Here is a 16,359-nt window from a genome sequence, read left to right as displayed (position 1 = left end):
TTTGTTATTAGGACTGATTTCTTACATTTTGATATGTGCAATGAAATGAGACCATTGGCAAGATTCGGGGAATAGAAATATATTGTTGTTTTGAGTAAATAAGGGGAGTAGTAAGTAATTTTATCTTGCCCACCCTTGCTGAAATGCAAGGATGCATAACCGGCTCACAGTGGCTAGGCTCATGCTACCTCTTTGTTCTGTTGATCTCTTCTGGCTTCCTTTGCAGATTTCATAGCTATTCTTAGTTACTCCACTTAGATAGAAGCCTTATGTTAACTGTAGGCTTCTGTACTAAACTGCAGCCTCTGTTGTCACCACCAATCCTATTTGACATCTTTACATCACATGGTCTATTAAGCAGTGTACACTTAACCATGAATGGTACTTAAGAGTCCAATATCCGATGGTTAATTTAGAAGGATAAATTAAGCTGGAGAGTGAAGAAGAATTTCAGTACTACTACAGATTCATTTATTGTATATAATTCATTTTTACTATTATTTTTTTGATGAGCTAGCATGGTTCAATAAATACCATTTTATAATTGTAGTTACTACTATTTTGTAATAGTTACATCAATGTGGAATTACATTCCAAGATTTAAGCACTGCCCAACAAATAAAATTTTTTCTACAATTTATTTGAATGCAAGTGGGACTAAGAAATCTTGAAATAAGATAGTAGGATTTTGCCTTCTCAATTAAAAAATATAGCATCGAAAATACAATACAGGAATACTTCATTTTATTGTGCTTCACTTTATTGAGGTTGCCATGTATCACGTTTAAAAAAATATATTTATTGATTTATTTGGTAGTGCTGGGTCTTAGTTGCAGCAGGTGGGCTCCTTAGTTGTGGCTTGCGAGCTCTTAGTTGCAGCATGCATGTGGGATCTAGTTCCCTGACCAGGGATCAAACCCGGGCCCCCTGCTTTGGGAGCACAGAGTCTTAACCACTGCACCACTAGGGAAGTCCCTGTACTATATTCTTTTACAAATTGAAGGTTTGTGGCAACCTATGTCAAGCAAGTATATTGGAGACATTTTTCCAACAGTTTTTTTTAAGTTAAGGTATGTACCTTTTTTTTTTTTCAGACATACACTATAGCACATTGAATAGACTTTAGTATAGTGTAAACATAACCATTATATGCACTGGGAAACTAAAAAATTTGTGTGACTTGCTTTACTGCAATGTTTGCTGTTTATTTTTTTAAAACAAAATTCACCTTTTATTTAGGTTGAAATAAACTATACAAATTGATTTTCTTCACCAAAATAACAGCAATATTTTCTGTATTATTCCTAGATAAACTACAGAACACTTATTTTTGTAGGTTTTCTAGGTTTTGCTTGTAAATCAAGATGAGGCAGTAGATACAGTCATGGAAGAAGACAGAAGAAAATAGACAAATCAGCTGTCAGTATCCGTGGCCTCTGATCTTGCCTTGACCACGAAACAGAAGTGTCCAACATATACCTGCCAAGAACCTTATGAAGATGTAGGCTCAGTAAAAGACTGTAAACAGCAACAACAAGATGTGGAACAACAATGGCAGGCTCTTCCATTCAAACTTTAAATATAACTTGTTCCTTTAACTTCATTTGGTAAAGACAACATTTACACTGAAATCTTTGTTTGGCGAGTTCACGTTTCTCAAAAATATGGAACACTTCACGAATTTCTGTGTCATCCTTGTGCAGGGGCCATGCTAATCTTCTCTGTATCATTCCAATTTTAGCATATGTGCTGCTGAAGCGAGCACAGTGTTTGCTGTCTTGTGATGGTCTGGAACCAAACCCGCAATATCTCCAAAGGTATGCCTGTTTTTAGGAATAAATTTGCAAAAAAATGCATAATCTCTTTCATGAAAATAACAAGACACTGCTGAGAGAAATGAAGATTTAAATGAAGGAGCAGAAAAAAATCCATGTTCATAGATTGGAAAGTAATATTGTTCACATGTCTTTTGTCCTGACATTGATCTATAGATTCAATGAATTGCATGGTGTGACTTGTCAAGCGGATTCTAAAATTTATTTGGAAATGAAAAGGACCTAGAATAGCAAAAAGCTATTTGAAAGAGAAGAATACAACTGCAGGACTTATGCCCACTTGATTTAAAGACTTACCATAAAGCTACACTAATCAAGACAGAGTGAGTTTGCTAAGACAATAGACAATACAATCAACAATACAAATAGGGAGTACAGAAATAGACCTACCTGTATATAATGAATTGACTCTCAAAAATGATGTCAAATCTACTAAATGGAGAAAGAAAATCTTTTCCATAAATAGATAATATTGCAACAATTAGATTAATATATGAAAAAACAATTAAGGTCAAGTCCTACCTCACACCATACAAAAAATTAACTTAAGTTGAAAATAGCCCTAAACTTTAAAGCAAACTCTATAAAATTTCTCAAAGAAGACATAAAGAATATCTTAATGATATGGGGGCTAGGCAAAGAGTACTTACAGACACAGAAAGTATTAACCATAAAAATTTTAAAAATGGATAAATTAAACTTCATCACAATTTAATATTTCTACTCATCAAGAAATACTAGGAAGATAATGAAAATATGTTCTCACATTCTGGGTAGAAATTTTCGATAGATAGATAGATGATAGATAGATAAATAGATGATAGATAGATAGATAGATATTTCATCTATCTCTCTGACAAAGACTTGTATCCAGAATTTATAAAGAACTCTGACAACTTAATAATAAAAAGTCACATATAGCTATAGAATATCTATACCCATAATAGAAGTACTATATAATTGCCACAATGGTGCTACTGTTTTATAAAGTGTTGAAATACTAACAGACAGAGGCAGCTGAAAAACTAAAGGGCTACTGTAGCTATTTGAATGCCTGAAGTTATAGGTACTTTTCTCCAATTATTTTTAAAATGTGAATGATGTCCCCAAGGATATTAGGAGTATCACAGTGAAATATTTAAAAAAAAGGACCACAATCCCTCCAAGTAAAATTCCAAATTAACCAGGAGTGAAAGGGTAGAAAGGCCTCTGAATGGAGAGCTGAGATAACTGTTTCAGGACCAGCAACACTACCTTTCTACTGTGTGAGTTTGACCAAACCAAAGCCTCACTAAGCCTCATTTTCCTTTTGTGAAACACGGAATTTGGACAGTAAAACCCCTAATATCCCTTCCAAATCTAAAATCCTATGATTCATCCACTCATTTCATGTATTTCTTGACCATTTGTTGGTAACTGCGAGCTACATTTGCTAAGCACCATTAATACACAAATGAATCAAAGAATCTCTACACTTACCAAACTCAATCCAATTGAAAAAATACATATAAACCACTAAAGACATTTGCAGGTGGCTAACGGGATTCAGATCCAAGCGTTGCTCAAGCAGGAGCTGAAAGTGTTGGTATGTCCAGGAGCAGCAAATGGTCACACATGGAAACGCTGTGGTGTGTGCCAGTCCACGGGGTGATGGAGCGTCAGTAGGGGGGAGTGATGCTCTCAGAGTGTGGGTTACACCAAGGAGCTTGCACTTCATCCCCTAAAATCTTTTGAGAATCTTCAATATTTCTTTTCTTCTTTTTTAAACAAACATCTATTTTGAAATAATTTGCCTAGAAATATACTGGACTGATTAAAAATTATTTGGCAGTTTTTTAAAAGTGAATATATTCTTTAAAACACTATTTTTAAAAAGTTTCCGTAATGAATCTACTCCATTTTGAGATATTTGGTTTCCATCCTAGAAATATTTTTTCCTTTCTTTTAAATCGGCAGAGTGTCACTCAAAAAACGCTGACACACCATTAGAAATACAAAGCTTTTCCAGGCAGTTTGACTAAAAGACATGGAGGAGAGTTAGCTTGTCTAACTAAAAGGAAAAATAAATACAGTCTTCTTTGCTGAAAGTAACTATCACTCTCCTTTCCTTTCCCCTTTGTGACACAGAAGAATATGCAGTTCAAGTAAGATAAAAATAAATTTTAAATAATAATGTTTTCAAAAAGCATATGGTTGGATCTGTGATGATTTTCACACAACGAAACCTGTTCTTCTATTTCCATTTATGCTGGCAAACTCACAGTAAGTTAAACTGGCAGAAACTTCAGCAGGGTAACATTTTGGGATACCAACATAATAAATATGAGTTGGCTAAATATTCAAGCAGACAAATTAAATGTATTTTGTTTTGACTATTACTGAACCACTTGAGCTATAATACACAATGTGCAGTATATTTAAATATACCATTTATGGGCTATCTTTGTATTGTAAGACAATGCTGCACGTAAGCACTTATTTAGGTGTACATTTTTTTTTTTTTTTTTTTTTTGCTGTACGTGGGCCTCTCACCGTTGTGGCCTCTCCCGTTGCGGAGCACAGGCTCCGGACGTGCAGGCTCAGCAGCCATGGCTCACGGGCCTAGCCACTCCGCGGCATGTGGGATCCTCCCGGACCGGGGCACGAACCCGTGTCCCCTGCATCGGCAAGCGGACTCTCAACCACTGCGCCACCAGGGAAGCCCTATGCGTACATTTTGAAATATATTTGGAAATACATTTTCATTGTTCACCTCACATAGTTTTTTTTTTATAAGATTTTAAAAATATTTATTTATTATCATTTATTTTTGGCTGCATTGGGGTTTTGTTGCTGCGCGTGGGCTTTCACTAATCACGGCGAGTGGGGGCTACTCTTTGTTGTGGTGCACAGGCTTCTCATTGTGCTGGCTTCTCTTGTTGCGGATCACGGGCTCTAGGTGTGCGGGCTTCAGTAGTTGTGGCTCGTGGGCTCAGTAGTTGTGGCTCACAGGCTCTAGAGCGCAGGCTCAGTAGTTGTGGTGCATGAGCTTAGTTGCTCTGTGGCATGTGGGATCTTCCTGGACCAGGGCTCGAACCCATGCCCCCTGCATTGACAGGCGGATTCTTAACCACTGCGCCACCAGGGAAGCCCCACACAGTCTTATAAAGTCTTCGTAGTAGCCAATGGCCAAATATAGGAATAAAGATACAATATATATATTAGGATTTGATCAGAGAAATAGAAACTATTGCTAGGTATTTTAAGGAGGAAGGGGTATAATACAGGGAATTATGGTCTTACACAATTATTGCAAGGCCAAGGAAACTAAAAATAACATCAAGTAATCAGAAAGTAGAAGAATCCAAGTAAACTGCCACCAATGATGTATGCTGCCCACAGCATTGCAGAAGGACACCTGACAGCCACTGGCAAAACCCCATACCTGCCATCTGCAGATGCCCAGCTGCTCCTGGAGAATAGTGGCCTCTCTGTATTTTCTACTTCCAAATCTCACACAAATGGCTTCTGTTGGCAGAATTTAAACCAAACCCCCACTGGCCAGTAAATCTAGTTAACGTAGCTTCCAAACTGTCAAGCCCCATGTTACAAGACACAGTTTAAAAGAACAGGGATCATACTACATATCAAGACACAATATCTAGTTGGTTCTCTGTATATCTGTGTTTAAATTTCCAAATAGCAGCAATGTTTTTCTTTTCACTGACCTGCTGCAGTCATCCCTCAGTCTAATGAAGATGTACTCACTCTCTCCCTCCAAAGGCAAGGCATGAAAATTCAAATGTCACTGTACCCATCTCTGGATATTTGTTCTTTTTCAGCTCAGTCACAATCCCTATTTAATATCCTAAAACTTGCAGACTAAGCTAGAGATGTAACCACCAACACTCCTTACATAAACTAGTAGGAGAAGATGAAGGAGAAAATTAACTTGGCTCATATAATATATACATAATATAGCAAGCAAGAATATAAGCACAATTACTGTAGTCCTTTCTGTGACTGATCATAATGCTATAATTGGTTTAGAACCTACTTTTTCTATTACCTATTTCATATTCACTTTGTCCTTAGTCAGTATTGAGGTGGTTATGGGCTTTTGCTGGGCAGAGTAACCCTAAACTTCATTCCTGATTGGTCCAAGCCATTAGTTGGGTAGCTCTGATTTTTCATTAACAATATTGGAAGTATTAACAGACACACTCAGATAATCCCTGAATTTCGTGTACATTTTTCATTCCTTACGGTAACATCAGTCCTATTTCCCCTTGTTAATCAGGATTAGTCATCCCAGTCAGTACAGTATTTCCTTCTTCTGTTGTTATTTCAATGACATTGGAAATCCAATATGGCCAGGTTGCAATCTGAGCTTCAAGTTAAATATGCTCCCTGGTAGAAATTCTCCATTCTTAGGAACCAAGATCTCAGAATCTGCAGAGCCCGAGTTATGGGGACAGGAAACATAACTTTTGACAGAACTTTATTTATTTTTATTTATTTTTATTTTTTTGCAGTACGCGGGCCTCTCACTGTTGTGGCCTCTCCCGTTGCGGAGCACAGGCTCCGGACGCGCAGGCTCAGCAGCCATGGCTCACGGGCCCAGCCGCTCCGCGGCATGTGGGATCCTCCCGGACCGGGGCGTGAACCCGTGTCCCCTGCATCGGCAGGCGGACTCTCAACCACTGCACCACCAGGGAAGCCCCACGGTAACTTTTGATTAGCATTCCTACGGAAAGCAAATATTTTCATACTTTCTGTGCATTCTGAGAGCTCCATTCTTATACCTTCTTGTCACCTAATTCCTTCTAAAGCTTTGACCATCTGGCCAGATTGTTAGATATCACCCATGAATTAGTATAGATCATTATCTCTGGTCACTCTCCTCTCATGCACAATGGAAAGTAAGGTGACTGGAGTTCTTTGAAAGTATTTCTCTTCCCTTTTACCTCTTAGGGCATCCCCTGAGGGAGCTATGAATCTGTAACAGTCCAAATATGACCAGTGCTAGCATGTCTCTTGGAACCAGCTTAAACCAAGGGCAGTTATTTTATTCCTCAGCCAACTGGTTAGAGGAAACTCCACATGAGGATGTAGTGTGAGTTGAGGGAGAGGTAGCAATACATTAGGAAGGGTTTCATGAGAATTTGAGTGATCAGCACATTAAATGTTTAGCCTTTGGAACCTACTGATCTTGTATGTATGTCGTTCCCAGTTGAATTGAAGTGTTTCCATACTGGCCCATCATTCAGTGCATTCTACAATATATCAAGTCATCTTGATATATCAAATACATTATTTCATGCTCATGTGATCATGAGTTTCCTGTGATCAGACAATTAGTCCCTGTGAGGGCCCAGTAGCAAACCAGGAATTGTTTCTGAAAAGGAGAAAGTTGTGTGCAAAGGAGGTTATGTTTTTGCTCTAAAACCCTAGGAGTCTCTTCACAGTGGGTCTCCTATGGGAGTGCGCCAGTGACTCCTTAGAACATTCCTGTTTGCATCACAGACAGTTCAAGTTCCATTGGATCTATAGGTCATAAGCTGCAGTTGACAGAGTGGCCTGGACAAGTTGGCAGCCTTGAGGAATGCTTAGTAAATGCATCAGAGCAGCGCACTCAAATATAGTATCCAAAATCCAAAGACGCTCCCAAGCATTTTATTTCTTTCTCAGGGATAAGGAGCAAAAGGTTTAGCAACTTGTCTTTCATATTGAATGTGATACATCAACGAGACCAGACCACTATGCCACTAAAAAACTCACTAAGGTGGCAGGTCACTGAATTTTAATGGGGTTATCCCTCATCATCTGTCATACAAGTGTCTCAGCAAGGCATCTATGGTATTGTCTACAACTTGCTCGTTAGATGTTATCATCAATAGAGTGGACAACCTTAATGTGCTGTGGGACAGTGACACAATGATTTTGTGGATTGGATTATGACAGATAACTACAAAACTGACATAGTTCTGAGACAGATCAGTTAAAGTGTACTACTGTCCCTATAAGGTGAAAGCTAATTGCCTCTAATTTTCTGAGTCAGTGTACGTAAAAAACATTTTATAGATCAATAGCTGAATACCAGGTTCCAGTAGTTGCTGTAATTAGAGTGAATATCAGCTTCCATTTAAAATAATCCCTTTATTCTCCAAGATTCATCTGTTTTTTCCACAGGCTAATTAGGGAAATTAAGTGAGGGATGTAGTTAGATTGAACTCTCTGCCACCTTTCAATGCTTTGATGGTGATATTAGTCTTTGCAGTCTCCCCAGGGATGTGTTGTTGACTTTTGTTTGCTCTGATAGTGGTTGTAAGGTTTCCATTTGTCACTTCCTCCTAAAATAGCCCTGTCTCCGTGAAGGAATTCTGTCACTTACTATGTCTAAATCAAGTAGGTAGTCAGGAACAAGGAAAATAACCTCTGTGGTTTTGCAGTTCCGCTGGGACCTCCATAAGTCTCCTCTGACAGGTGGAACAGAGTTGAATTTCAGTTTCCCATTTCATCTCAGGGAAACTATCCAATAAATCTCCAAATGTCCAGGTAATTCCATTTTTCAGTGCACAATCACTATGTTGAAAAACCAAATGTCTTGTGAGGAAGGCTAGAAGGCAGATTTACAGTGAACGTATGTGGCAGTGTCACAGGGTCTCCTCTCAAGAGAACATGGTCTTCCTTTAAGCAAATCACTCTCAGTCCATGAATTGATTCACGTCTGGGAATGGATTAGGGGTGAGGGTGCAGCATCACTTTCTACTGTATTGAATTAAGACCTAGATTTTATTGGATTATATACTTTAAGTAACACTTTAGCAGGCTTCCCATTTTGTTTTTCAGCCTTACAGACACCATAATCAATTAGCCACTGCCCCAAAATTTGCAAATCAAACCATTTTGATTACCACCCCAACTTTTCAGCCAATTTCAGTAACAGTCCCCATTTGTTCCTGGTGCTTGAGTGTAGCCAGAAGCTTCTGCTACTCTGGGATGTCCTTATTTTTTTAAGTATAGCACTATTTCCTTGATAGTATCTCCCACCATCAGCCCTGATTTGTAAAGATCAGTCACTAAAGGCCCCAAGGATGTTTTGTTCTCCTCATCAGTGTATTTTTCCAAAGTCTTTAGGAAACAATTATTATCTGGATCCTCACGGGACACATGGTAAGGGAGCTAATTAATTAATTGCACATGATAAATTCGTTCCAACATTCCTGCCTCCTTAAGCCTTTGGGTTCCTTCCTCTCCATTGTGTCAAGGAAGTTCTGGTATCTCAACTTCATTTAGTGTAGGATGACTCTGAGTCTAGGTTTCAATCAATCAATCAATGAAACTGTAAGAGTCATTCCCAGCTATCTGAACCACATATTAAATCCAGAAACCCTTGTGTGTGCAATGGATAACAATAAATTTGACCTACATCAATGTTATGTTCCTTATTCCCTGGTCTTAACAGCTTAGAATCCATTCCTCACACATATTCCTTGAGTTTCCCTTAATATAAATTAGCAAAAAGTTTACAGTTCTTTTGGTGTGTATGCTATCTCCTGTTGGCTCTCAATTTGTACTCAAATCCTTGCCAGTGGGCTCTAATTATGGGCTAGAGACAGGAGAGACATTGGGAGTGGGCTGCGAGGAGAATCCCATCTCTTTGTGCACGATGGTCTCGGGTTAAGTCATTGTAGGATCATCAGGGAAGGGGAGGAATGATTGAGGAAGCAGCTCGGCAGTGGCACTGGCTTCTAGAAAGGGGGGCTCAGTAATAACAGGGGATCAAAATATTCAAAGTCATTAGAATCCATACAAAATCCATACATTACAGTTCCTGGGATCCCACTCTTGCCTAATCCCTAATTTTCACAAAAGAGACATGATGAAACTGTGAAATCAATTGGTGTTTAATTTCTATGACCTATAGGATCAAATCTTAAGCCTGGTTTTTGGATACTTTGGTTCTATGGCTGTAAGAGCTGAGAAATATCTTTTATTAAGGCTCTCTTCTTCTTTGAACCATAAACCTGTCATTATCTGACTCACCTTTCCATTGCAGTACGCAGCAATCAAATGATTCCAAAGTCAGGATAACAATCATTTCCACTATAATATTGTATAATATTGGAATAGCTATTTCATCTCCCAGTGTCCTTCCTTTCAATAGTCATGGAGTTACAAGTGTCTTCAGATGTTACTTTAAGCAAATGTTTTGTCTCTGTATGCTGAGAACTACCAAAAGCCCAGTTTTCACTGACAATGAGATAATTACAGCCTTCAAATCTAACCCAGTCAGATAACCAATTCCAGATTCCCTTCTATGAGGTTCTGTAACTGTATCAAACTTTGGTATCAAATTCTTTGTCCAAGAGCTTCAGTCAGGAAACTGGAAACCATTGTTGATATGCGTAGGCATTACAGGCTTGCACAGTCATTGGGAAAGTCAGAGGAGTGAAAATCAGGGAAGCTGCTACTAGCCAGAGATCAGAATGCTGGGATCCCAGAAAGCAGGCACTGGATGAGCTCAGATGCCAGCAGCATGGCAGCAGGTGATTCTAAGAGATCACCAAGAAGCCATTGGCAACGTTCTATAGACATCTGCCACTAGAGAATAGAAGCTTCTCTTCTTCTAACTCCCAAATCTCACCAAGAACCTCTAAACAGCAAAGTCTAAATGGAACCCTGCTGACAAGGAAGTCTGGGCTTTCCATCCCTGCAATACATAAAAGTGTTTATAAAGTAGGGATGGTACTGAGTTTCAACATAGCGTTTCTGACACAATGACAGTGGAGAAAACATAAGGTCTCAGGTACTGAACTTCTTTTCAGAATGTCTCAAATCAAATGAACTAATCATAATCAAATGTGAATTCAATTCTATAATTCTAGATGGATGAATTTGGTCAATATTCTTAATCCTTAAACTTTCATTTCCTCCCCTATAATTGGAGTTAATTATGTTGAATTTTCCTAATTTTGTTGAGAAGATTTAACATGCATACAAAGAGTCTGAAACAAATGTAAGCAATTATTATTGAATAATATGATATAATAATGTTTCACTTAAGTGAATGTTTTACATCTAAACACATTTCTATGCATATTATGTTTTGTATCTTAATAAAAAACACAGTTTTAGAGCTGAGAATAACTTATTATAAATGATATAGGCAGAAAAACTAATATATATATAAATAAGAAAATTCTAGGTAGAGTGAGATTAAATATCATATCTCTAACAACGTATAGCTAAACTTAAGCCATCTGCTTTGCAGTATCTTATTTTATTTATAAATATAGATTTTTGATGATATCAGAACTATGTTTTTGTGAGCAGTTTATGTACAATCTGGACTAAAGTAAAATAATTAATTTTGAATGCCTTGCCTTAGAAAAATAATACCATATGGATCATGAAAACATGACTTATATTAGTTTTAAAGCCAGAAACTAAGTAGACATTAACATTGATAATTCTGATTCAAGATGTGATATTTATTCCAATTTAAATCTCTTAAGAGATTCATTCAAGAGTTAAATGGGCAAGTTACATGATATCTTCAGGCTGTGTTATTGAAAACAAGATTGATAAGTAAAATTTTATATTTTCTACCTCTATAAGGAAGACTTTAATTGATGTTAAATGTTTTGCTTTATTGGAAACTTTCCATTTTATTACCCATCTGATAATCTAAATTAGTCATCATTGAGTTGTAAACAGAACTACATGTTTTATAACTTTGTTCTTTTCTCTTGTGTTTAAAGTTTTTCTAATTATAACAGTAGTCTAGAATGAAAAATGAACAAGTGTGTGCATGTAACTAATTGTATAATAAACTTTTACGGTCAGCTATTTAATTATTCCCCTTTCCTATTTTAAGCTTATTATCTCTAGTTACATGCTCCAAACGTTGATCAGGGGAACCATGTTTCAGTGTAATGGATTTTTTTTTCTTTAAGAAAATGGCAGCAAAATACAAAGGACATTTACTGTTTTCTAAAGGTGACTTTTTATTTATTTATTTATTTATTGCAGTACGCGGGCCTCTCACTGTTGTGGCCTCTCTTGTTGTGGAGCACAGGCTCCGGACGCGCAGCCTCAGCGGTCATGGCTCACGGGCCCAGCCGCTCCGCGGCATGTGGGATCTTCCCGGACCGGGGCACGAACCTGCGTCTCCTGCATCGGCAGGCGGACTCTCAACCACTGCGCCACCAGGGAAGCCCTAAAGGTGACTTTTGAGTGGAGGAAATGTTGCTTACTGATGTACAAATTGCCCCTTATTTTTCTACTTCACACATGTATTCTTTCTCCAATGACATTAGAACAGAATGTGTATTGGAAACATATCTGTCAATATGCATTTCCAGATCAAGTTGTACAGAGATAAACGTGTAACCCTATGATTGGTTTGTTTCAGGATCTAATATAATGTCTAAAATATATGTCATCAATGAATTAGAAATGGACATATACTCTCAGAGAAAAGAGTGCAATGCTAATAACTGACAGAGAAAACTTCATTTTAAGATAAAAATCAGAAGAAAACATAAACAGTACACTCTTTGAAATTGGTTTTAGCAGTATTTTTTTGGATCTGCCTCCTCAGGCAAGGGAGACAAATGCAAAAATAAACAAATGGGACCTGATCAAACTTAAAAGCTTTTGCACGGTGAAAAACACCAACAAAACGAAAAGGTAACCTACTGAATGGGAGAAGATATTTGTAAATGATATGACCAATAAGGGGTTAATATCCAAAATATATGAAGATCTCATACAAATCAACATCAAAAAAACCAAACAACCCAATTAAAAAGTGGGCAGAGGACTTGAATAGACATATTCCAAAAAAGACAAACAGGTGGCCAACAGACACAAGAAATATGCTCAGCATCACTCATCGTCAGGGAAATGCGAATCAAAACCACAATGAGGTACCACCTCACACCTGTCAGAATGGCTATAAGACCACAAATAAGTGCTGACGAGGATGTGGAAAAAAGAGAACCCTTTTGCACTGTTAGTGAGATTGTAAACTGGGGCAGCCACTATGGAAAACAGTATGGAGATTCCTCAAAAAATTGCAGACAAAGCTGCCATATAATCCAACAATTTCACTTCTGGGTGTTTACCTGAATTAAAGGAAACCACTAATTTGAAAAGATAATAGGCACTTCTATGTTCATTGCAGCATTATTTACAATAACCAAGGTATGGAAGCAACTTAAGTGTCCATCAATAGATGAATGGATGAAGATGTTTTATATATATATATATATATATATATATATATATATAATATATATATAAATAAATATATATATATATATACACACACACACACACACATATATTATTTATATATATAAATAAAGGAATATTACTCAGCCATAAAAATTGCAATCTTGCCATTTGCAACAACATGGATGGATCTTGAGGGTATTATGCTAAGTGAAATAAGTCAGACAGAGAAAGACAACATGTGAGCTCATATGTGGAATCTAAAACACAACACAAACAAACAAAACAAAATGAAAACAGACTCATAGAGACAGAGAAAAAATAGGTGGTTGCCAGAGGGTCGGGGGATGGGACTGGGGGCGAAATAGGTGAAGGGAATTAAGAGGTACAAATCTCTAGTACAAAATAAATAAGCCATGGGGATGTAATACACTGCATAAGAAACATGGTCAATAATATTGTAGTAGTTTTTTATGGGGACAGATGGTTACTAAACTTACCATGGTGATCATTTCACGATATATGCAAGTGTCAAATAATTAGGTAGTACTGAAACTAACATAATATTGTACAACTATACTTCAATTTAAAAAAAAAGTCATTCCTAAGAGGATCAAAATCTCTGTCCTCATATCACATAAATAGAAAGCTAATGATATGAATGAGTCCTGACATAAGGGATGGGTCCCTTGGAATTGACAATGATTCTTCTAATGATTCCAAGTTGATTGCATCTTGTTTCTCTAACTAGTCCATATATGCTCTAGAATTATAGAGAGCATTATTTTTTACTCCTTAGTATAATCTAAATAAGAGAGCCATTCTTCAGCCAAACTAGAGGCCACTGGAGCAATATATATTGTGCTTATTTCCAGCTCCTTACCCCTATTAATTTAAAACTAATGAAAAAGGCAACCTCCAAGTTGGGGGAGGGTGAGCGTAGTTATAAAAGGTCCTTCTGAAGACGTGTTTCAAAGAGAGGCTTGACAATTCTATCCTCTCACCTTAGCAATGATAGAGGTTGGGACTTATATTTGTCCAGGTAATCAACCCCAATTGCCACAACAGGTAAGTTCGAGGAACTTAACACATGAAAGGTTTAAATTTGCATCCATGAAGTCCAGGGCAGGCCCAGGGGCCCATCCTGTCCCTCTGCCACATTGATCTTCAAAAGTCACCATGGCAAGAAAGGAGAGAGCTGAAGAATCTTGAGGGGTATATTAATGGGCCAGGCTTAGAAATGACACAGCACTTCTGTCCATATCTCAATGGCCAGAACCAAATGCAATGGCAAGGGAGGCTGGGAAATGTGGAGGAGCAGAAGGGTCAATTATCAATTACCCAATTCTCATGCCTAAGAATAAATAGTGTTATAACTTGTGTTTTTTTTTCTCTCTCTCTCTCTGTCTCTTTCAAGTATCAAATGATGAGAATGCCATTTTACTTTGGATTTACACTTGGGAACTTTCAACCCGCTAAGTCCTTTCCTCCCACTAAGGGGAGGTAGGTGGTGGGATTCCTCAGGTATCACACAAACCACAGTCAGCCGCCGTGCGCAATTGTTAGATGTTTTCTATATATCTGCAGGCCTGGCTCTTCTGCTGCCCAGAGATGTCCTTATGCCATTATCTTCCTAGCCGAGGAGTAATGTCACTGGCTCACCCGTGCTTCTGGCACAGCCTGCCCAACTTTGTTTCTCCATAGCTCCTAAAAGGCTACCATTTCTTAAAGACATCTGTGCCACGCAATGAAACCCAGCTGCAGGGAGCTATCTAGTTTTTTTCCCACAGCACTGGTGCAAGAATGTGTCCCACTACAGCCTTGGCTTACTTTGATGGCCGTTCAATTTCAGTCCCCAAATGTGGGCAAGAATAAAGGATAAACTCAGTCCTCTTTCTTCCTCTCTTCTACGATGGGAGAGGAATAGCACTCTCTCTCAGAATCATAAGCTACACTCTGCTCTCCTCCCAGTCTTATAAAGCGACTCAGATTCTCTCAGGAATGCAGTCTTTTTCATGTCCACTTATTATCAACCACTTCTTATAGGGTTTGACAGCAAGTTTATCTCAAGTTTTGTGGGTATTTCTTAGGGAATTTGCTACAATGGCTGCAAAAATTGTGTTTACTAAATTTATAGCATAGTCTAGGACTTTTACATTTGCTTAAAAGCATTAATTTCTGCCATATTAAGAGGAGGTTTTCCAGAAAAGTCTTGTTGATGTTCAAAATGTTCTTCATTTCCTTTATTTTAGAATCTTCTAGCTTGATGTAGGCTAATTACATGGGAGAGTATGACGGAAGAAGTGCAATTTGGAAACTTTTGTTTTATAAAGATCTCACCTGCAGGACTGATATTTAATACTTAGCTTATCTTCTTTATCTTGGAATTGGTCAACCATTTTCACCAGATGGTGAAATCCTTAAGGGTAAGAACCATACCTTCTTTACCTTCATGGGACTCAACAGAACATAGCATTGTTCTGTGCAAATAATGGAAATTAGGTTAAAATCATAGAAATAATTAGAAAAATAATTTCCCAACTATTAACCATCTTCATGCCTTTAGTATTCCATAAAAAGACTTAGTAGCATGTGTGTGTGACAGAAAAGTAATATTTTTGACATTGAGATTAGATGTCTTTTCTGTATTGTTTACTATTGTATCTCTATTACTCATACCACTGACTGGCATATATCGATAGTAAGCTCTCAAGGGTTAAATGAATAAATAAAAAGCAAAGGTTCATTATCGAACAAGAAACATTTTATTTTGGATGAAGAATATCTTAACATTGCCACCTAACTATTTGCATTTCTTTGAGTCATGCTTCACATGGTATCTTGATCTATATTTACTTAAAAAAATAAAAATGATATATAAGTTTAAAGATTTGTATAACTACTCTAAATAGGTTTTTAGGAAAACTGGTAATTATTGATGTATCATCTTTCTACTTCTCTTTTGACTCATACTTAAGGAGGAACTTCTAAATTTTTGTTTATTTCAAATCTAAAGACATGAAGTTGTAAATCAAAGGTATTGGGCTTACCCATTAACAGGAGTAAGAAATCACTCAGTCTTCCAAGAAAATAATTAAACATCCTTTCAGAAATTAAATCTTGTACCTGCGAATTATAATATGCAAATCAAATATCACACACTATTTTAATCATTTCACATATTAAAAAAACTAGAGCACAGAAATTTCTGGAACTTACCCTGGCTTTGTTTCCAGGCTTACAAACTCATTTTTTGACTCTGTCTTGGTAATTTCATAGATGAGTCCTTTGGTCACCTCTT

The sequence above is a fragment of the Stenella coeruleoalba genome (genome assembly GCF_951394435.1).
Source record: "Stenella coeruleoalba genome assembly, chromosome: 3".
NCBI lineage: Eukaryota > Metazoa > Chordata > Mammalia > Artiodactyla > Delphinidae > Stenella > Stenella coeruleoalba.
Note: the sequence above shows the minus strand (reverse complement) of the source record.